The sequence below is a fragment of the Ursus maritimus genome, unplaced genomic scaffold (genome assembly GCF_017311325.1).
Source record: "Ursus maritimus isolate PB19 unplaced genomic scaffold, ASM1731132v1 scaffold_7, whole genome shotgun sequence".
NCBI classification, from domain to species: Eukaryota; Metazoa; Chordata; class Mammalia; order Carnivora; family Ursidae; genus Ursus; species Ursus maritimus.
This window is the reverse complement of record NW_024426885.1, coordinates 17,762,318-17,786,463: the sequence shown is the minus strand read 5'-3', so window position 1 is coordinate 17,786,463 and position 24,146 is coordinate 17,762,318. Positions and strand designations below refer to the sequence as shown.

The following is a 24,146-nucleotide window of genomic DNA, read 5'->3' as shown; positions in this document are numbered from 1 at the left end:
TTTCATATCTGCGAAGTGGGAGTAACAATAGTCTCTACCTCGGAATTGTTGTGAAGAGTGAATTCACACAGACACACAGACACACAGCTGTTAGAATAATATTTGATACATAGTAAGTTCAGAAAATACATTATCTACTATTTTTTTAAACACAAATTAGGTTGATTTTTTTTTTTAAAGATTTTATTTATTTATTTAACAGAGAGACAGCCAGCGAGAGAGGGAACACAGCAGGGGAGTGGGAGAGGAAGAAGCAGGCTCCCAGCGGAGGAGCCCGATGTGGGACTCGATCCCAGAACGCCGGGATCACGCCCTGAGCCGAAGGCAGACGCCCAACGACTGTGCTACCTAGGCGCCCCTAGGTTGATTTTTAAATAACATTTACTCAATTCTGGAGTAAAGCATAATCTAAATTAGGTCAAAATCCCCAAGAGAAACAATTTCTCTGGCACAAGACTTTTCTCAGTTGTAAACCTACAAGTCACATGTCTGCCCAGTGTACTAACAGCAATTAATTATTGATTTCACAGTAGTTTACCAGAATTGTATTTTCTAGCTCTGGAAAATAGATCTAGATGAATATATAAATAGGTTAAAGTTTATTTAGAATATAGATTCTCACATAAACTAGTGCCGGGTTTTGTTTTTTTCTTTTAAGATTTTATTTATTTATTTGTCTTAGAGAGAGAGAACGCAAAACAGGAGAAGCAGCAGGCAGAGAGAGAAGCATGCCCTCCTGTGAGCAAAGAGCCTGATGCAAGACTCGATCCAGGGATCCTGGGATCATGACCTGAACCAAAGGCAGATGCCTAACCGACTGAGCCACCCAGGCATCCCTGGTGCCAGTTTTATATATGGGAAAACATGAAAGATATTTGATTATTCTTTCCTAAAATTTGTGGTTCTTAAACCAGGGAATCATACCATCATTTTCAGTCGTTGTTTAGATTAAATATCATAAAATAATGTAATTGATCATCACTAAGTAATTTCCAGTATGGTTCAGGACATTTGATGTTACTTGGTATGTCCTTCCTCCACTGGATTATATACTATATATAAATGCTCTCTGTCCAAGCAGTCAGAGCAAACTTGAGTTTTAGCTGAAACAGGTCTTTTCAACAGCATAACTGGATTTATACTGACCAAAGAACTGCTCTTTCTATTTTATTAGACCATAATTTGCATTTTTGTCATATGTAGGGGGAAGAATTAAGTTATTCTTAAAGAGCCTTATAATTCTGAAGTGCTATTATTGAATGAGTTGCAAAATGTTAATGATATTGATATTTAATTCTATAAGATTGTTTGAGGTGTTTTATTTTGCTTGAAAATGGGTACTTTCCCTCTTGATTTACCTGCAGGATCCAATCACTCATTAAATAACCTCCCCACCACTACCACCACCAATGAACGCAGTACTTTTGTAAAATGCTCTTTTTAGAGAAACATAAAATCTGCTGTGACTAGGGGAGCAAAATGACTAATTTACAAATATATTTAAACCAGACAGAAAAGAACAAATAAAGCTTTGGGATACATTCATCCCAATTGGCTATTTTTGAGTTTATTCCCATGGGGCTCAAGTCAAATAAAGATTGAGTACACCTCTGTTTGCAGTTGGAGTTTTGACCGCCACTATTTTTTTTTTCTCATGTGACTTCCAAGGGTTATTATATATTCAGATGAACAATTTTCTTAGGAATGATGTTGCTTCAAGTGGTAGGTGTTCTATTCAGGTAGCCTGTCACTTTAACAAATGTCTTCTTTCCTAAGTGTCCCTACTTGAATTATTCTATTTCCACCACAGGGACTAAAATATTATCCAGTAAAGTTTTGTCCAAAGAGCATGGGATGGACGTGGTGGTACAATCAATCATTCATCTGCTAGACGTCAGGAAAGGTTTAAAGTAAATGAAGAAATAACCAACTTTTGGAAAGCGTGGCCTTATCTTGTCTCTATACTATATAAATATTCCAACATTTAGAGAAAGGGAGATACTGATTTTAAAAATATGTGTAAGGAAAATTTGGGGTGTGTTATTTTTTATATTGTATTGCTTCCATCTATGATAGATATCATACCTCTGGAATTTTTTTGCTAAAGTCGCTCATGACCCCTGTTTCTGAGGTCCCTTTCTGGTTTTTATCATTCTTGTGTTGCTTCTACATAGCGTTTGATTCATTACCATCTTCTTTCTTTTTTTTTTTAAGATTTGTTTATATATTTGAGAGAGAGAGTGAGTGAGCACTAGCAGGAGGAGGGGCTGAGGGAGAGGGAGAAGCAGACTCCCCACTGAGCACAGAGCCCAACGCGGGGCTCGATCCTAGGACCCTGAGATCATGACTTGAGCCAAAGTCAGATGCTTAACCGACTGAGCCACCCAGGCACCCTTACTCCCATTTTCTTGAAACTAATTTCTTTGATACCATGCTTGCTTGGTTTCTTCCTGGCTCTTACGTATCTCTTTCACTGGATTTTCTTTTCCTGTGTTCCCCTTAATTTTGGGGTTTGCAGGTCACTGTTGTCTTAACTTGTCATCTCTGTATTCTCTCTGGTTAATTTTATGTATACCCATGGCTTCCACTGATGCCTAAGCATTGACAACTTCAAATCACGTCTCTAGCCCAGACTTTCAACATTGCACAGCATACCATTTTTTTTTATTATCTATTGCACATGTTCCAGTTTTACAGATGCTTCAAATACGATGTTCCAACCTGAACTCATTAAACTTCTTGTCTTTCCTCCAAAATCTGTTTCTCTTCCTGCCTTCATTGTACTGGTTAATGCATATATTGGTCATGCTGGTTAATATACCATCTGCTCAGTTACCAACATGAGAAACCTGGGAGACCCTTCACACTTGTGTCTTGGCCTTGACTTCACATCTAATTGTCACTAAGTCCCATGGATTCTACCTCCACAGTCTCTCTCCCCTCCATCCTCACTGTCGTTCTGTTGAGGACCACATGGTCTCTCTCTTAACTCTTAAGATCAAGCCTGCAATTTTTGCCTTCACTCTAGTTCTTCTCTGGACTGTTTTCCACTTTGAGTCTAGAGGAAACTCTCTAAAAGTGTACGTTGGATTAGATCAAACTTCTGTTTTTTTGTGTGTGTGTGTGACTTTCCAGTACTTATAAGAGGTCACAAAGTTTCAGTCTGACAATCAAATCCAGCTAAAAGACAAATTTTCTGCCTCTCCTATGTTTTTGGTATATTGAAATGGGGTGCCAACATTAAAACATTGAGAGATATCACAGAAAAATCCAAATTTCAGATATCTTCGAAAATTCCAAGAGATCTAGCATTTTGGAAACGGCTGTAGCCACCTGTGTTCGAGAAATGTCGGTTTCTATTCCTCATATTCAAACCCAACTGTATCCCACTGGTCAAACTATGTTCCTGTCCCCTTCTTTCCTTCCGAAGCTTCCTTTACGCCTGCCTCACGATCAGTCTCTTCTTGCAAGGCCTTTTGCCTCACCAGGTCTCTGTGTGCCTGTGTGTGTGGCCTTTCTTTTCCAGCACCACCTCTTCCCAGGGTTCTCCTGCTACTCTGCTCTCTTTCCTCTTCTTTTAATTCTTCAGAGCCAGCTTTTAAGTGCCTGGCTGCTCTGCCTTTCCCTTGGACTTCGTTTTCTTCTTTGCCGGGGACTTGGGGTTATGTCCTATTGGGATGTATTCTGGAGCCTCAACTTTGACTGGCTTCTTCCTTCCTTCCCTGGGGCTGCTCTCCATGGACTTGGAGAACTTAAGTTGCCCTCAGGAGTGTCTCCCCTCTGGTGGATTTTCTGTTTCTTCTTCATCTTCACATTGTATTCCCTGGGGCTCCCCTGCTTCTGTTTCTGCCCTGAGGCTGCCTGCTCCTCACCCTCCTTCCCCACCGATCACGCATACAGAGCATCCCCAGACTCACAGAACCAAGGGTCCCTGGCTGAGAAGGCTGCAGCCTCCTGGTACTTTTTCTCCTTTTTGTGTTTCTTTGGCTTCTTTCCAACTCTGGTCACCCTTTTGCCCTGCCTGGGGTCCAGGGAGGTCTTCATTGTCGAGCCAGGGGACATGGTCAGAGACCATAAAGACTTCCTCTTCTGTTTCTTCTCCCCACCTTGGAACTCAAATGGACCAAGAGGCTGCTTCCTAGAGCTGGGCAACCGCTCTGTCCGTCTAGCACGTAACGTGGTGTCAGGTTCTAGGTGCTGCTCACAGAGAGTGCTGTGGCCCTTCCTCATCTCGGATGCCTGCCCTAGGACCACACTCTTTAAGGGGTTGTGGCTCTTGTGGGACAGACCTCAGTGAAATAATTGTCGCTGTTTAAAACTGAGTTTGAGTCTCCGGTTCTTTGATCACCTTCTTTTTCTCTGGGAGCGCAAGGCCCGGGTCTCCATTGTGGGTTTTGATGATCATTCCTGTAGGCCAGTCTTTCCCTCCTCCATGTGAAAGCTGCCATTAGGATTTTAATAGGAATTGCATTAGATCTGTAGATGACTTAGGGTAGTAGGGACATGTAAAATATATAAATTCTTGGGGGGCCTGGGTGGCTCGGTCAGTTAAGTATCCGACTCTTGATTTTGGCTCAGGTCGTGATCTGAGGGTCATGAGACTGAGCTCTGCATCGGGCTCTGTGGTGGGTGTGGAGCCTACTTAAGATTCTCACTCTCCCTTTGTCCCTCCCTGCTCCCCCACTCGACATGTGGGCAGGTGCCCTCTCTCTTTCTCTCTCTCAAAAGAAAAAATCAATTTAATTCTTTCATTCTGTGAACATGGGATGTCTCTCCATTTGTATCTTCTTTAATTTCTTTCATCAGTGTTTTGTAGTTTTCAGCATACAAGGATTTTATTATTTTTGATGCTATTATAAATGGGATTGTTTTCCTAATTTCCTCTTCAGGTAGTTTGCTAGTGGGTAGAAATACAACTGATTTCTGTATGTTGATTTTTGTATCCTACATCTTTACTGAATTTATTTATTCATTCTAACAGTTTTTTTTCATGAAGTTTTAAGAGTTTTCTATATATAACATCATGTTGTTTGCGAACAGAGACAATTTTACTTCTTCCTTTCCAATTTGGATTGCTTTTATTTCTTTTTCTTAACCTAACTACCCTGGCTAGGGCTTCCAGTACTATGTTGAATAGAAGTGGTGAGAGTAGACACCCTTGCCTTGTTTCTGATCTTAGAGGAAAAACTTGCGAGCTGTTCAGCTTTGAACTCTTGATTATTGTTGTCAAGGCCTCTGAGGATGATCCCTTCCCTTCTGTTTTTTCTAACAGTTCTTCCCCTTTCACCCTTTGTCCAGACATGCAAAGTACCCCAGTCTATGGTGTCGTGCATGATATTTTAGACTTTAATTATGGTACATATTCTCTTTCTTTGTTTTGCAGTGGTTATTCTTTCTTCTTTTCCATTTGATAAAACTACTCATCATGTAAGCCCCAGGGCACACACCGCCTATGTAAAGCCATTCTTGACCTGATCAAACCAGGATAGTTCCTTCCTTTTTTCCCTTGTACTAATATAAACCTCCATTTTATAGTACAAATTTATACTTATTACAGTTATTTGTCTGTATGCCTGCCTCACTGAGGAGTTCACGGTCCAGGAATCTGTTTTATTAATAATATAATACCTGACATGTAGTGCTGTTAAAAATTGCTAAACAAATGCAGAAATGAATGGATGGACTCCATGCCTGTAGTCTTACTTAGATTTGTTTACTGAGCATGAGATTCTCAGTAAAACTTTGTGGCTTTATTAATTGAATTTTTTCTAAAAAACTAGTAGCATTCCTTATTTTATGTCATTATGACATATTCAGGTTTATAATTAATTCAAACATTTCTGGTCTTTTATGGTAAACTTTTTAAAGAACTTTATTTTATTTTTTTATTTTTTTTTAAAGATTTTATTTATTTATTCGACAGAGGTAGAGACAGCCAGTGAGAGAGGGAACACAAGCAGGGGGAGTGGGAGAGGAAGAAGCAGGCTCATAGTGGAGGAGCCTGATGTGGGGCTTGATCCCATAACGCTGGGATCACGCCCTGAGCCGAAGGCAGACGCTTAACCTCTGTGCCACCCAGGCGCCCCTATTTTAAGAACTTTACATCTTTCTATTCTCTTTTAAAGCAAATTCTAGATAGGGTTCTTAAAAGTCATTTATAAAAAAAAAAAAAGAGAGAAAGAAAATGAAAAAAGTAATAAATATTACTCCTAAAATTCTTTTCTTTCCTGATAATATTTTAACTAACATACTTTGTTTTTTAAGAGTATTATATTAATAGTCACATTTTTCAAAAACTCCATGATTTAGTTACTGATTGAAAACAAAAACTTTTTCTTCTTTTGGCTAGGTATCCTTCTTTTCCCCAGAAATCTAGAACTTTTACACCAAAAATTTACTTGTAAATTGAATAATAAGATTTGGGGGGGGGGGGGTTGGAGGTTGGGGAAAACAAGAATCTTGTTTTCCAAAATAATATCTTAAGTAAAATGTAGCTTTCTTAAAAAGATATTGCATGAGTTTGGAGTATGTTGAGCTTAGTTTGTATGTGGAAATCTTTAAAGTAGATATTTACTTCAGTTTCTATGATCTTACGTCTTCCAACTTCTACAATTGTATATCCTCATTGCTATTTTAAAAATAAACATAATGTGATTAGCCAGCCTTGAAGTTAAGTAGCAAAATATATATATCTGTTCAGGTATCTTAGAATCCTTACTTTTTTTTTAAATCTAATATAATTTTTTTTTTTAACCTGTCCTGGATATGTCAGAGATTAGTATCTGCAGTTATATCTGTGACCTCCAACTTAATAATCCTTACAAAAAAAAAAACAAAACACCAAAAACTTCCATAAATCAAATGGAATTGAATGGTTAATCAATGTGGTAAATGTGGGATATTAGAAGGATGCCTGCATATGATTTTACATGTGTTAAATTCCTGTGAACATGATTGATGACCTCTTGTCATCAGGTCATGTATTTTTAGTTATTTTTCTAAAAGTGAGACTAGACTTGTTGTATATATCTGTCTTCATTTTCTTCCCAACTCCTGCCTGTGATCAATAGCATGATCTTGTTTTATTAACATTGGCTGTAGTCCCTGGAATCAATGTCTACAGCTTGCTCAGGAATAGGGAGATCTTGACCTTTTCAAGAAAGTATAAAATCTAATATAAGTATATGTGCTTTTTTATTGGTAGCTTAGAATTAAACCTAAACTTCTTTTGTTTCTTTTGACACAAACAACTTGACTTCTTTCCCATTATTCTATTTCTAGTGTTGGTAACCTGCAAGCAACTAATTTTCATGTTTTTACATCTTGGTTCCTTAGGAACAAACAAAACAGAGTTTTTATGGAAGTTTGAAGTATGCTTTTAATTTAAATTGCCTTGGCTTTCTCTTTCCTGAAAGAAAGCAAACAAGTTTTCATGTTGCCTATTTTTTCTAAGAAGGTAGAGGATTCCCATTTGCTAAGGTGCTAATACTGTAATTAGTGAAACCTAAAATTAAAATTTTTGACATTGATCAAATGTTTTCTTTAAATAAATTTTCTAAGTTTTCTTCCACTAACTGTGAAACAGTCTTGGAGAGAGACTTAAAGAGGATAGCTCTTATATTAATGTTTAACTCTTCTGGCCTGTGTGATAGAAATCATCTTTTATCACTTAATTGCTCGGTTTTGAGAGTTTTATTTCTTGTTATTCATGTGAAAGTGCATTTATATTACTATGGCTTGGGTCTTCAGTTACCATTTCTTATTTTACCCATGCGCATAAGTCTGACGTGCTAGATCTGCAGAGATTTTGAAGGGTAACATTCACTGGATTACTTATCCCTTCTTATAGGGGCCAGTATGTGATTGCAGCCTGTGGCGCTCTGTTCGGCATTCCGCCCAACCCACTTCCCTCACTTGAGTCAGACATGGGGATTCCTTCTTTTTTCCCTTGGGAAACTTCTCCATGGTCCACAAGTTCTTACTTTATTCTGGAATTTTTCTTAATCTTATGCCTAAAATGTCCCCATTATTTAAACTATCCTGCAAAGTATTCATTAACAATTGCCAAAAAGTCCTTGCATTGTTGGAAACCTTTTACCCAGCAGATACTGGAGATTGTGGTACCTGTTGTGATAAAGAGGATCATCATTTACGCAGGGAAGAGTCTCCCTTCCACCTCTGTCGCCCATCTCAGTTCCTCATTCCAATCTCCCCCAAATCCCTAACCTAGGTAACTGCTGTTATTAACTCCTTGTATATCTTTTCAGCTTTTCTTTATGTATATACAAGCAAATAAAATGTACATTCTTCTCCCTCCCCACTTTAAGTAGCAAGATGGCATACGATACAGAAGACAACATGAACTGTCCATACTATTCCACACCTTGCTTTCTGTACTTTTCAGTGGATCTTGGAGAGCAATATGTAAAAAGTCATTCATTCTTTTTTTTTTATGTCTGAATCATGTTCCAATGTATGAATGTACCAAATTTATTTAACCAGTCTTGTTAAATAGATAGTTTTTGGTATTCCATGTGGTGCTGCAGTGAATGACATTGAACTTTGTCATTTTTCATGTGGACAAAGAAAAAAACAGAATTACTTCTTCGGAGAGTGTGTGCTTTTGCAGTAGTGATAATCCTTTCACACTTGTCCTCTATGAGGGATGTCCCAGTTGACACCCCCCATGGCAGTGCATGAGAGGACAAGTTACTCACAAAACGAATTTTCACTTACAACAGGAAGTATCAGACTTCTGGGTATTGGTCAAATTGATAGGAATAAAGGGGTAGCTTAATGTAGTTTTCATTAAACTTTTCTCATGAGTGAGATGGAATGTTTTCAGGAACTGTTTTTACCCTTTGCCAGTTTTTTGGGGGTGGGGGGAGGGGCCTGGTGATTGTTGCTCTTTTCCATATTAACTTCTAAGAATTCTTTATACAAGCATGCCTCATTTTATGGTGCTTCACAGATACTATGTTTCTTACAAATTGAAAGTTTGTGGCAACTTTGTGTCGAGCAACTCTGTTGGCGCCATTTTTCCAACAGTATTTTCTCGCTTTGTGTCTCTGTGTCACATTTTGGTAATTGTCAATACTAACTGAATATTTCAACCCTTTCATTATTATTATATTTTTTATATATTCTGTGATCAATGATTATAACTTGTTGAAAGCTCAGATGATGGTAAGCATTTTTTAGCAATATTTTTAAATTAAGGTATGTACGTTTCTTTCTAGACACAGTGCTACTGCACACTTAATAGACTACAATATAGTGTAAACATAACTTTTATATGTACTGGGAAACCAAAAAATTAATTTTAATTGCTTTATATTACAATATTTGCTTCATTGTGGTGGTCTGGAACCAAACCCACAATATCTACAAGGTATGCCTGGTATGTGTTGAAGATTAACCCTTGTTCAAAATAGAATTTGCATTTTTTTTCAGTTTATGGTTTGTCTTCAGACTTTGTTAAGTCGAACACTGAATTTATTCTATCTTTGTTCTGTATTTTGCCATTCAAAAATATTTATCTTTTAAAAAAAATATTTATCTTTTGTATGGTCAAAATTGTCTATCTTGTATGGTTCTGTATTTAGAATCATAGTTAGAAAGGCTTTTTCACCTCAGAATTATAAATGAATTAAGGTAAAATTATTCCTAGTTGTTTTATCATTTATGTTTTTACCTTAAATGGGAGCCTTTCTTCCATTACATCTTCTAACTGGTTGTCGTTTGTATATATGAGTTGTTTTCTGTATTTTAATATTTCAACTTGCTCTCTTATTATATTCACTTACTGTTTGCAATTTCAGCTGAGTCTCTTAAATTTTTGACATATACAGTTATATCATTTGTAAGTAGTGATGGTTTTCTTTAATTTTATACTTGTAACTAATTATGTTTGGTAGTATTTTCAGAAAAATGTTAAGTAATAGTATTAATGCTCACTTCATTTTTTTCTTTTTTCTCTTTATTGAGGTATACTTGACATGTATATGACATATGTTTGACATATGTGACTGTACATATAATGTGCTTTTTCTTTGTTCCTTTGGTCCTTGTTTCTTGTCTTCTTTTGAATAAATCACATAGTTTCTAATACTATGTTCTGTCTCCTGTATTAAATTTTTAAGTATACCTCTGTGTTATTTTTAGTGGTTCCTGTAAGAGAGTACAGTGTGTATCTTTAAGTTACTACACTTTGCTTTCAAACAATATCATTTTACTTCATGGACAGTGTTCAGACCTTACATAGTAGAATTCCATCCCACCCTTTGTACCCTTGTTGTTTTACATTTTACTTCTGCATGTGCTGTGAGCCTCATGACATATACTTAGAAAAAATCTTTTATGTCCACCCAGATATTTACTTGTTGAAGCTCTTTTTTCCTTCACACAATTTATAATTTCCATTTGGTGTCTTACCTCTTCAGTCTGAAGAACTCATTTTAGCATATCCAGTTGGACAGTTCTGCTGGAGATGAATTCTTTTCGCTTTTATCTACCTGGGAAAAAAAAAAAGCTTTTATTTCACCATCAGCTTTAAATAATACTTCCACTGGACGTTGACTCTGGGTTTGACAGGTTTGTTTGTTTTCCTACCTTTCTGTACTTTAAAGGTATAATTTTATTATCCTCTGGCCTCCATTGTTGCTGGTGAGAAGTCATCCAACATTTATGTCATTTTCACTTTCTATATGTGATGAATGTTCTCTTATCCTCTGGCTGCTTTTAAGATTTACTATGTATCTTTGTGTTTCAGCAGAGAGTTTGATTATGTTGTACCTAGGTGGTGATTCACTGAGCTTGCTGGACCTATAGGGTGATCTCTTTCATCAGTTTGATAAAGTTTTCAGTCATTATTTATTTTAATATTTCTTCTCCATTTTCTCTATTTTCCTTTTTTGACTCCAATTATAAATATGTTAGGTCATTTAATATTATTCCATAGTTCTTGTGTGCTTTGCTTTGCTTTTTTCACTTTTTTTGTATCTTTGTGTTTTGGTTTGGGTACTTTTCATTGATCTCCTTTTAAGTTTATGGGTCCTTTTCTTTGCTGTTTCCAGTATGCTCTGAAGTGATTTTAATGATATTATTTTAATTACATTTTGATACCACATTTTTTGTGCTATCATTTTTCTATATTTGGTTTATTTTTATAGAAAAAGAGACTATAGAGACTCTTTCTCTACTGAAATTCCCCGTCTCTTCAGTGTATATTGTCCATCTTTTCTACCATATCCCTTAGCATTTTTATCATAGTTATTTTAAAGTCCCTGTGTGATAATTCCAATACATGGATCATCTCTGACTGTGTGACCATGGGTCACATTTTCTTGCTTTTTCATGTGTCTTGTAATTTTTGATTGTGTGCTGGATATTTTACATAAAAGAGCAAGAGGGAGCAAAGTAAGTAAAAATTTATCAAAAAATAAAACACAAAACAAACAAAAACACTCCTTTTTCTTTCAGGTTTCTATGGTGGAGTGGCTAAGTCAATCTAACCTATAATTGGGCTGTGTGTGGCTGCTTTCTTTTTTGCAGTTTCAGTTTAATTCACATTTTGAGGTTGTAGTTAGGCTTTTCCTTTCAGCAGGGCTTGAGCTTTGAGCACTGGTGAATTTCCAGAGATCTCATTCTGCTTTTCAGCCAAGCCACCATCTTTTTGGTTTGTGGGATCTCTTTCTCTACTTTATAGCCCCATTGCTCATTTTTTGAGTCTCTGGGGAGTTGTTTTTGCTCTCCAGTCCTGATATCAACTTTCTATACCTTTGGAGATTTCTTTCTGCTCCACTTAACCTAAGCCTTAGGAAATTAGTGGGCTTACACTCTTTGAAGACCCAGAATGCCTCAGAGCATTTTCTCTCAGCTCTCCTGTTCCTCTCTCCCACTCCAACCTTTGGTGGCTGAAATGCTGGAATGCCTCAGATAGGTTTCTGTTAGCTATCTTGCCCCATCCCTAGCCTACAATTTCCAAGATCTCAGAGTACTTAACATGGTCTTCTCTTAGCTCTGCTGCCTTGTATCCCACCTTCAGAGGGTTAGCTGCCTTAGATTTGAGGAGGTCTTGCATAGCCCAGGGGAGCATCTCTCAGCAGTTCTATGTCCTCAGCACTCAGTGATGACTCATAGGAAAGCATTGGTTAGTGAACCTTATACCTCACTCTGTGGCACAGGTTCTTTGAAATCCTAATGGTTGTGCCAGCCCTAATGCAGACCCTAAAAGTTGGTTAGAGGTTTGGCCAGTTTCTTCTCACCTATATCTGTGGAGGCTTATTCTACTCCTTCAGGAATGAGAATGGCCATGGGTCTCTTCTTTATTATGAAATGCTGATGGATTTTCTGGAATGTTTTACTTGATGATTTTGTTGCTTCTCCAGCTTGCTTTGTTTGTTAAGGTGAAAGCAACGGTCTCTTGTAAACTTCTATATTCTTTAAGGAACTGAAGTCCTGTGTCATTCTTTAATTGCTACTGCCTCTTCTGCTTTTTTGAACAAACTATGTCCAGGAGAGCTTCTGCCAGAGGCCACTTATGCCTGTCCCCACATCCATTGTTTCAAACAAAGCATATAGATTTTATGCTTCAGAATGAGTCTCCCACCTTTAGGAAGTATATTTTGGCTGGTGCCTATTGAGCTCAGCTATCACTGGGACCTCTTAACCTTCATGCATTTTGTCACCCTCTACCAAGTAGCTCTGCATGGTCTCATCTGCTTTTGGACAGCTCTCCACATATTTGGGGATATGAATAATATCTGGCTTCTAGTTTTGCCAAGCATAGAGAATTCAGAATATATTTGTTCTTGTTTCTCATCCACCCACTCACCCACCCACCCCACCCCAGAGGGGAAGGAGAAGGAAAATGATGACTTAGAGGGAACCTGTGAACTTCTGCAGCAGTGTTCTTATTGCAAGTCCCATGTAATCATTACAACAAAGCGTTTTTATTTTTCTTATGCAGATGTACAGACGGAGACTCAGAAAGGTTAGACACCCTCTCTGCAGTCACACAGATAATAAATAGCAAAACTGGGATTTAAATCATAGTTAGTTTAACTCATACTGTTAAATAATGTGCTGATAATGAAGTGCATTATCTTTGAAGCTTCTATCTTGTATTACTGCCTGAATTCCTTTTAGAGCTTGGGATAACATAGACAGGTATTTTCTCTTCTAGAGGCAGAGCAAAAGAGTGAATTGGAACCTAAATGCTCAGAAAACATTAAGGCTCAAAGCAGAGGAACTTAAGTTGAGATATAAGTAAAAAGAGTCAAAAGAAAAAAGGCCAGGTGCACCTGGGTGGCGCAGTCGTTGGGCATCTGCCTTCGGCTCAGGGCGTGATCCCCTTGATCTGGGATCGAGCCCCACATCAGGCTCCTCCGCTAGGAGCCTGCTTCTTCCTCTCCCATTCCCCCTGCTTGTGTTCCCTCTCTCCCTGGCTGTTTCTGTCTGTCAAATAAATAAATAAAATCTTTAAAAAAAAAAAAGGAAAGAAAAAAGGTCAAAAATAAGAGGCAAAATTGAGTCCCAAGAGCCAGAAGGAACTGGTTTGGAATGGCAATCAGGTCTTTTTATCAGGAGTTTGGATGACAACTGAGAGCAGAACTGATGTGGTCATGTTGGGCCATAGCTGTGTGAGGACATCTTAAAGAGCTGAGGCAGCAAACCCAGAGTTTGATACACTGGAGAAAGACACTTGCTGGCATTCTCAATAATAATTATTATTATTATCAGAGCAGTTATTTTTCTTTAATTCTAGTAAGTGCTCAACACTATCTAGCTGTTTCATAAACTTTATCTCGATTAGACCCGAGGTACATAGGGATTCAAAAATTTGCTTAATAATCACACATTTAGAAAAGGACAAAGCTGGGATTTGAATCCAGACTCATCAGATGCCCAAATTGGAGGTCTCTCTGATTTATCATATTGTTTCTTCAAAGGACCAGCAAATAAGAGTAATAGAAACTAGCCCCAAAACTCAAATAAAAATTAATGTGTGTAAAGAATATTAAATGTATTCAGAGCAGAAATAAGGAAGAAGAAGAAAAAAGAGTGACCACCTCAGCTTTATGTATCATGAATAAGATTGGGTACACATTGGTTCATGTTAGATTTTGGAAGAATCTACTAATATCCACCTCTGAGTGCAGTTGGGGCTACCATCCCTAAAAATAACAGAGAAAATTCTGGAGTAGACCCCTCACATGATTAACAGTTGGAAAATTAGACAGATAAAGGAAGGTCCTGGGATCATTTTCCGTGATGGAAAGTTGTAGAGTTTTTAAGTGTCTTCAAATCTGTGAAGAACTGTTATGCCAAGTGTGGGCAGCAGGTGTTGTTGGTCTGTACTGTATGTACAACGGTAGTACCACACATTTGAGTTTGATGCAGGGAAATAGTTCCTGACAGTAGCCAGTGACTGTTGGAAAACCTCATTTGTAAAAATTGAGGCACCTCCTTCTGTAGGTTTTTATAAGATACATTTAGTGTAGGATGATGTAAGGGAGCAAGGCAGACTGGAGGGCCTTTCAAGGTCCCTTCTAGCCCTAAGGTTCTGTTATGATTGCATATTTATAGAGCACCAAAATTGGCTGTGTTCTTTTCAGAGAATAGGATTGCATTCGGTCCCTGTCCAGGGTCATCACACTCAAAATTAGACAGATCAGCAATACTTGGTTGCCAAATCAAGTCGAAGTGTAGCAGGCACATGTCTAACTATCTGAGAATGTGTGTTCTCTTCCAGAACATTAGAGAATGACCTAAGAGCATGGTAGAAGATCTGTAGTTAGTGCAAGCACTCCAGTAAGGTTTGTATTAGGTTCCTCTAGGCGTTTTGTTAAAAGAAATAATAATGATAAATCATTTCTTATTATCTGTTAAACAACCTAATTTAGAATTAGCGTCCTCAAAGCTTCTAATTCAGAAGGAAATGAAGGAAAAAGAATTGGACTTTATTGCCAAACCGTTTTAAATAGTAAATAATATTCTGTTATTATTAACCTGATAGCTTTGAACTTCTCTGACCATGGATGACTTATTTTTTTTTTAAGATTTTATTTATTTGAGAAAGGGGGGGGGCATGAGCGCGGGGTGGAGGGACAGAGGGAGAGGGATAAACAGACTTCCTGCTGAGCAGGGAGCCAGACATGGGGCTGGATCCCTGGGATCATGACCTGAGCCAAAGGCAGACGCTTAACCGACTGGGCCACCCAGGTGCCCCAACCATGGATGATTTAGATTGAGTCAATTCTAGTTACTGAACTACAAAAAGAAAACTATGTTGCTAATTTAAAACTAGCAAATAAGGGGAGCCTGGGTGGCTCAGTTGGTTAAGTGTCTGTTTTCCACTCAGATCATGATCCCGGGGTCCTGGGATTGAGCCCCTCATTGGGCTCCCTGCTCAGTGGGGAGCCTGCTTCTCCCTCTTCGTCTGCTGATCCCCCTGCTTGTGCTTTCTCTCACTTTCTCCCCTCTCTCTGTCAAGTAAATAAATAATATCTTTAAAAAAAAAATCTAGTGAATAAAGTTCTGTATTTTTACTGAAAAAAATGGAAAACCCCATCATATATGGTAAAAATGAACAGTTTCAGTTGTCTGATTTTGACCTTTTTGAGGAATGGTCTCATATTTTTGATTAACAAGAATGATTATCTAATCAAGGATTTATTTGGACATTTAATCTCAGACATTAACTAATTATAGAAAAATACCTTATCAAGAGCCTCTACCTTCTTCCCCCACTAATCTTTTCACACTTTTAATCAATGTATACTTTTTATTTGGAAATAATCCCAAACTTTCAGAAAAGTTTGAAGAATAGTACAAAGAGCGTACATATATTCTTTACCTAGATTTACCTGTTAACATTTTGCTCCATTTGCTTTATCATGTGTGCATGCTTTCTCTGCTGATCTTTTACTCTCTACATACATGTTCCTGTTTTCTGAACCATATGAAAGTATGTTGCATACATCATACATCTGTTCATGTTTTTAAACTAATGTAATTTTATACCTTTCTTCAAAGTAAAAATAGATAGCTCTATTATTTACCAAACTGTAGAGGCAAGTTGAACTATTATATTTCACTTTGTTTTTCTCCTGTTGTCTATTTTAACTATCTCCTATTGTCTATTTAACTATCATTCATGAGGCCCTTTTCACACCTTGTGTCTGGAGTATACTGTTTTTTCAGATTGTCCCTTAATAAAATCTGAAGACCTGACACCCAGCACCTGTTGCCACAACATACAATGGTACAGCTTCTTCATGTGACATATTACAGAATTTTGTAGTGCCAAATTCGTGTGACATAATTTTTATTAAAGAAAACTCATTTTTAAATGTAAATTTTTGTGTTCAAATAATCGTACTAATTAGATCTCTGTTCAGTAAAATTACATGGTTTTTGACTTTTAGATTTGTGTATCTTCTATTTCAGCTTGATGTGGATTCACTGGGCTGAATTTTCATGTTTGCTTATTTCCCTCCCAGTAGTTTGTAATTTCACAAGTCTAAGAAGTCCGGAATGAAGATGCAGCTTATAAAAAAGGGAAAGAGATTAAAATCAAACAAAAATAATAGGAGAAGGGGTCAAACTATTTTAAATACTGATGACCAAATTGAAATTATTTTCAAGTTGTGAAAATGTTATTACTGTGTTTTTACTGATGTAATGTCGTTACTATCTGAGATTAAAACCAACTTTGAATGGATGAACTCTGAGTATTTTTCGAAATGGTCTGAGATATGGAAGGGGTATAAACTATGGTGAAGTCATTTCTCTGAGGTTTTCGGTGGATACGGAAGACACAGAGCCAGGATCAAGTTGGGCTCCCGGGGAATGATGGTCTTAGACTGAATATTTTGTGGGCAGAGGTACCACCTGTGTTCCTGGAAGCACCAGAGTTCAGAGAACAAAGTAAAAATGCAGCACAATGTTGCGTTCTTCATGTAGCCACTGAATTTTGACCCGGAATTTTATTAGAAAGCCTCATTGTCCTCTGATAACATGTAATTCCTGTCTGTTGGTGTTATTTGTTTTTTCTCCTTGTGTGCTTATTAGTATTAAGTAGACTGCGTGCTTGCTTTATGTTAGACCACTTCCAGAAAAGCTACACAGAATTAGTTTCAAGAATATTTTTCTTTCCGTAGCACCCACACGCAGGATGTACGATCTGTAGTAGTTCTTATTCATTTGAAATACAGCAATTTGTTCCTGTCAGGAGAGGATAGGTTTGTTGTTTTAAATTGCCAGGTTTTGTTTTTGTTGGCGTGTTCCCCAATACAAATTGAATGGCTGACAAAAATCTATTTGTATGACAGTTCAATCTAGATAAGTGCCCTCTGTTGCCTAACGGTACAATTTGGGGTCTCCGAGATAAAAGCAAACTGAATGCCAGCCTTGTAGCACAGCTTCTCCGTGCAGATAACAGAAGTAATCCATATTCCTGAGCTACACAAATCAGACAAACAAAGAAGAAATATGCATGCACATCATCTTGTTTGAAATGGTGGTCTTTTAGCTTCTACATAATAAAAAAAATGGGAATATCTGACTTAGGAGAACAACAAAATAAATAGCTCATGTGAGATATGCCTGTATTTGAAATTAAAGGGAAATGTGCTATTGACTTATAAAGTTGGAGAGAGGTCTGTTGCTTAGTGTCTTCCCATAGTAGCCAGGTGTCCCCCGCTATCAGAAAGCGGAGAGTACCTATAAAACCGTTCGTAAGCCGAAATGATGTAAAGCAAGGAAACAATGATCATTGTTACATGGAAAGATTTTTTAACGTTCCCAGACCCAAAGAATAACCTCTCTTAAGCTTTTCTGATACCTTAGGACACAGCCTGCTGATGGATACACAAAACAAATGGAAATAAAGCAGAGCTGCTTACAGCCCCAATTCAGAACCCTGATGCTGAGATGCTGTGTGCTGTTCCTGGGGAAGGAGCTGAGTGGGGCCACTTTCACTGCTCAGGGTGGGAGCTGCCTCCCTAACAGCTCACTGAAAAACAAATGCTGAATGTTATTTTTGCTTTTCACCCTGTTTTGGTAAAAGCAAAAATCCTCTTCAGATTTCTTCTTGTTAGCAAAAACAGGTACTGATGTAGGCCTTTAAGTAAAGTGGCATCATGTGAGTCTCCCAAAAGTGGGATATACCTGTAGTCGCTTTTGTCAAATGTATTTGCTTTCTATTTTAACTATTTCTATTTTCCTATTCTGAAATAAGTTATATCTTTGGACAGTGATTCCTTTGGAGCTTTGATATTTTGCAAAAGATAGGTTTGAAGGGGTCTCCTTTACTTCCTAAGATGAGGAACTGAGAATTTGTACCTTTTGGCTTACCTCTGCCTTAAAACATGTCAGGCTTACCATACATGTATCTCTCAAATTCATATATAAAAAGAGGGATGGAATATGTGGTAACAACAGTTATATGGAAAGAATTGGGACTAGTTCACAAGGTAACAGACATCCTGGAAATATTGCTGAGAAGCCCAGTTGTAGATATTCTGAAAAATAATCCCTAGTGCTTGGTGATGGATTGGGTTGGGGAATTGGTTTTGGGAAGAATGTTTAGATTTTTATGTGGGGAGACTGTGTGCATGGTAAAACCAAACATCAAACTAGGGAAAACAGAAGGAGGAGCAGTATAAGAGAAAGAAAATGCCCTATTATGTGTGTTAAATCTGAGTTGCCTTCAGGTTTTCTGAGGCACCCAGTAGGAATCAGATTTGTAAGAAGAATATGCAAAAAAACCATGTCTTTGCCAACTTCTAGCTGGTAGTCAGAACAGTGGATAAAAATAAGATCATTCAGATGAGTGAGAAGAGGTCTAGGATGAAGACCTCTCTCAGAGGACTGAGAGAGAAGTTATAATGAAGGAGATTGAGAACGAGAGACCAGAAGGATAGGAGGAATTCCTAAGGAGGAGGTGCTGTAACTGCTAAGGAGAAAGTGGGCAACAATGTCTGATGCTATCAAGAGGTCAAATGAGGAGAGTACTGAAAGGTGGCCATTGGAGCCAAAGTTGGTACAATTGGAGCAACAAAATTAATGATGTAGTGTTAAACTATAAGTCAAAATATAAAATAAATATCTGTAAGTCCATACTGATATCAATAAATGATTGAATAATGATTGAGTAGACCTCTTTTGTACAGAAGACTGCCAAGTGACGTATGACGATACTCCTCCCTGAAGGAGATAGAGCATGACTCCCCACTTATTAAATGTGGGCTGCACATAGTATGTACAGTCCAGAAGGGAAAAAAGAGTAGTTTCTCAGTGGAGAAACATGACGAACACTACCTCAGCCAGGCACCAAGGTCAACATCAATAGTGATAAGTCATGTTGATAGTGTATGTACCTCGGATATGATCGGATGAAAATGGCAATTTACCTCTTTGGTCTTCCTCCAAAAAACATATTAGCACAGTCTAGTCAGGAGAAAAACATCAGGCAGATCCCAGTTGAGGGACATTATACAGAACACCTGACCAGTCTTCTTCAAAACTTTCAAAATCATCAAAAATAAGGAAAGTGTGAGAAATTGTCACAGCCAAGAGGAGCCTAAGAGCACATGAGAAGTAAATGTGACATGGAATCCTGGATGGTATCTGGAACAGAAAAACAACATTAGGTATTAAGGAAACGTGGAAAAATTATGTACTTTAGTTAATAATAATGTGTAATAATGGACTATTGATTCATTAACTGTGACAAATGTACCATACTAACGTAAGGTGTTAATAATAGGGGAAACTAAGTGTGGGTTTCATGGGGACTCTAATATCTTTGTAACTTTTTAATAAATTTTTAACTATTCTAAACTTCAAAAGTTTACTTAGAAAACATGGCCGATGATTTCCTCAATTAGGAAGATACTGGTGATCCTAGGGAGTCCTGTGGCATGGCAGGAAAGCATCAAGTTTGTTTTAAGTTGAGAGGTGGCTGGGGCATGAGTAAGTGGAGTTAATGTTCATGGAACACTTGTTCAAGAAGCTTGGCCAGGAAGGGAAGGATAAAGAGAGGTTGGGCATTGGCTGGACAGTATAGTACTGGCTGAAATAACATTTCGAGGTATATAAAGCTGGGTACACTTAAGAATATTTATGTCTTTAAAGGAAAGAACCAGTAGAAAGTGATACACTGATGATATGAAAGAAACAACATTTAACTGAGGAAGCAAAGCCCCCGAGTAAGCAGGATTTTATTCTATTCAGCTGAAGGTGAAGAGTCTTATAGGAAGAACATGTTGTTTATGAATCAGATATGAATATTTATATTTATTATACGTTATAGTTGGGGTCACTCAAATGGGGAAGTAATCTTCAGGTTGTTTCCATAGAGAATTTGGGCTCAAAGAACTTAGTTTTACTGCCTAACCATCACAGTTCTATTGGCTATATTCATAAAGCATTAAAAGGCATCTCTGAATTACGAGAACAGTAACCTCACTATATAACCCATAACATGGGTTCAAAAGCAAATATTAGGGGAAAAATATTTTAAAAATTGTTTGCCTGAAAGATGGCTGGTTCCAATCTCTCACTATAACACAGCATATACTATAATAAAGGATCTGTCATAACATGGGTTCAAAAGCAAATATTAGGGGAAAAATATTTTAAAAATTGTTTGCCTGAAAGATGGCTGGTTCCAATCTAAAATTGTAGAGTAACTGAATAGGGAGTCACCAGATCCCATGGGCAAGAAGGCAGTTCTTAACCCATCTTGATAACCAGTGCAGCTCCTCTTCTGCCATGTGGGTAGATTATTGGTGCTTTATGGTGGAACCTTTGAAGATTAATCTCGAAACATAGCTAAGTTACACCCGTAAGTGTGGTTGTGACTCACCCTCAGATCAGAAGTTTTATTCTGATATAAAACATTCTGCCCTGGGGCGCCTGGGTGGCACAGCGGTTAAAGCGTATGCCTTCGTCTTAGGTCGTGATCCCGGCGTTATGGGATCGAGCCCCACATCAGGCTCCTCCACTATGAGCCTGTTTCTTCCTCTCCCACTCCCCCTGCTTGTGTTCCTTCTCTCGCTGGCTGTCTCTGTATCTGTCAAATAAATAAATAAAATCTTTTAAAAAAAAACCAACATTCTGCCCTAAGCATTCATCACCCTTGAACTTCCAAATTTATTATTGTCAAGATTCCAGATGTTGACAACAATGTATAAGTAAAGGCTTGTTTTTTGTTTGTTTATTTTGGAAGAGGGCAACAAGAAACAAAATCTGTAGACTAATCAAATTTATAATGGATGATAAATTCCTAGAACCAGGTGAATGATGCAGCTGAACCTGCCTTGGGGAAGGAGCAGTGGGATGGCCTCAGCCTGCCATGGTGGCTTGGTAAAATGAAAGGTGGTGTGGTAAAGTAAATAGAGCACTGACATTGGGAAATAGATTCCATCCTTCTTCTTCCTAGTCTTTCCCAAGTGTGTGGCCTTGGGGAGATCACTCATCTGGCTTAGAACTTCAACTCTAAATATGGAAGCCTGGTCTAGATGATGCCTAATGTCAGTTCTGTTCTTTTTGAGATATCTCAGTGTCAGTTACAGATTCATTGAGATCATTTGCTCTTGGAGATCTAGATCACGTGAAATTATGGCTATGGACAGATTTTCAATGCATGATTGCTTTTCCTTCCTAATGCTAGGCAGATTATGTAGGGATGCATACAAACTTAATTATGTAATTATATACTGTATTTCAGTAGTTCTTTTAAAAATACAAATGAAGCATCTGTTATGTAGCATTCATCTATCAGAGTATCATTTTTCCAGTGGGAGTGCATAGGGTATGCATATGTTATTATTATCAAACAAAACAATAAACATTTTGACATTTTGATTATTTCAAGTATAGTCTATGGAGTTATTTGTCTTTATATTCAGAAAGATTTTAAAGAATTAAGTTTCCTCAACTGAAAACTTACACTATTCCAGATGTTGACAACAACATCTGGGCATTCTATCATGAGCTGATTTTCTGAATGAAGTAACTTAATTATTGATTGACAAGCTAACATGATTTAAGACACAGCCACACTGTGTTCAATAGCAATGTGAAAGTCGTAAACTACAAGCATATGCAAGCGAGGCCATGATACTAACAAACTCACACTGCATTTTGAACCACCAATGCTAAACTTGAATTTTAGGCTTAGTTTTAGAGTTGCTGGAGAAGGAAATGAAGAAGTACAGTTACATGATTTCTGGGCTCTCTGTTTTGCAAATCATTAAATGATGTAGCAGCAATGTGGTCAGAGTTCCTAATATAAATAAAGGTCTATTCTAGCATTGTGAAGCACAAATAGAGTTATTATTCCATATGGACTGCATATGGGTTTGTGTGAGCCTGTATGTGTATATATATACATGTATATAACTTCATTATATGCATATAAATAGTCACATGTGATATTATAGATACATTTTTAAAAATAAAAGTGTGGCATAATCTAGCTCATAGTTTATAGCCAAAACATAAATATCCACTTCAAACATGTGAAGTGTTTCTGCAAGTATAAACAAAAATAATAAATGAAAGTGATTATGGTAGAAAGACATTATTTTTTTTTAATTTAAATATCTTTTCCTGGTATTACATACTAAGAACAATGGATTCTTTCAGTGTTCTCATGTTAACCTGCTTTTCCAACTGTTGGTAGCCTAGCAGCAGGGCATGCTAGTATTTTCTCTCTGGTGGCTTGCATATGGTCCATTGGCCATGAGTTTATGATAGATAGAAAGTGTGCTTTCCCTTTATGAATGCTACAATATTGGTGACATGTGGCATGTGCACTTCCCAGCGAATGAGCTTGACCTTTAACTCTAAACAGTCCCTTGAGCAGGAGCAAGCTATGTTTAGTGGAATGATTACTTAGAAGAAACGGATTGGAACCTACTTTCTCTGATAACATTAAAGAAAAGCAGTAAAGTTTTTCCCACTGAAAGTCATCCAAAAATGGTAGCATCACAAAATAGGAAATTGGGCAAAACAGTGTAGTAGACTTAAATAATATGAACTTTTTAAGGTTGCTTTTGATATATATTGGCACATCATTTTCTAGGTAAGATACGCTAATTTATACTCTCAGCCATATATGTGTACAGATTTATTGCATCCTTTCCAATATTACCAACTAATATTTAGTTGGATGTCTTTTGCAAGGTTATCACACCCAAGGTATTATGATAGGTTTCCATTTGTTTATAACATTTAAATTCCCACAACAGCCGTGAGAAATAAATATTGTTGCTATTTTAGATATTGAAGAAAGCGATATTCAGAAAACTTAATTTGACCAAGATCACATACTGTAATGTTATCTCTGTTATTTTTGCTCAGTGCCCCGTGCTTTTTCATGCTAACTACTTTCCAAGCATCTAACATTTACCTAACAGTACATGTAGCATGGTACGTTTTAATCTTAAATAGTTTTTTTGCTAGAAATTAATTCATCACAGAAAACACTGTGATGAACAAAATTTCATAACTTCCTTTTTATTTTTTTTCTCCAAAATGTAAGTTTCCTGTCCTGGATTGATGAGCTTTTTTAAGTCCTGGATCAGGGGTGGAGTGGAGTGTGTATGAAAAGTTGAAATTGGTCATGGAGAAATAGAAGTGAGGTTAAAAATGGAATGCTTTGTGCCAAAGATAGATGCATTTTAGAAAATGCCATCTGGGCATTACAGAAGTATGATATTATTTAATTTGAACCAGCTAGAATTCAGTAAGGAATGAATGCCAGCAGTTATATGACTAGCTAATAAATATAATTTCATGGTATTCTGTAAGATATCCCTAAGTGTTAATTGTAACAGGAGCAGTTAAATTCTTTAGACCAGTTAAATTCTTTGGCTATGAAAGCGTAACAGTTTCTAATCACCTGGTAACTTTGGGCATTATTAAATATATGGAGATTGAAAGACATGGTAGAAGCAATGGAAAAGTCTGGCCAGACTGGGTAATTTGTTTTAGACCTATGGAGAAATCTATTAACCATTTCTTCTATAGACCAATTTGATTGGGAAGTAGGACAAGCTGTTCTTTCATTACTTACCAAAACCATACTGCACTTTGTATCAATTATTTTGGCTGTCTGCAGCACATAGATT

The 24,146-nt window shown here is 37.3% G+C and overlaps 1 protein-coding gene and 1 pseudogene across 15 annotated transcripts in view; one reads left to right on the top strand and one right to left on the bottom strand.

The window, feature by feature from the left end:
* Nucleotides 1-24,146, top strand: part of VTI1A (vesicle transport through interaction with t-SNAREs 1A) — a 348,230-nt gene that overhangs the window by 46,894 nt on the left and 277,190 nt on the right. The gene's annotated exons all lie outside the window — the stretch shown is intronic.
* On the bottom strand, nt 2,819-4,585 carry LOC103657158 (annotated as a pseudogene).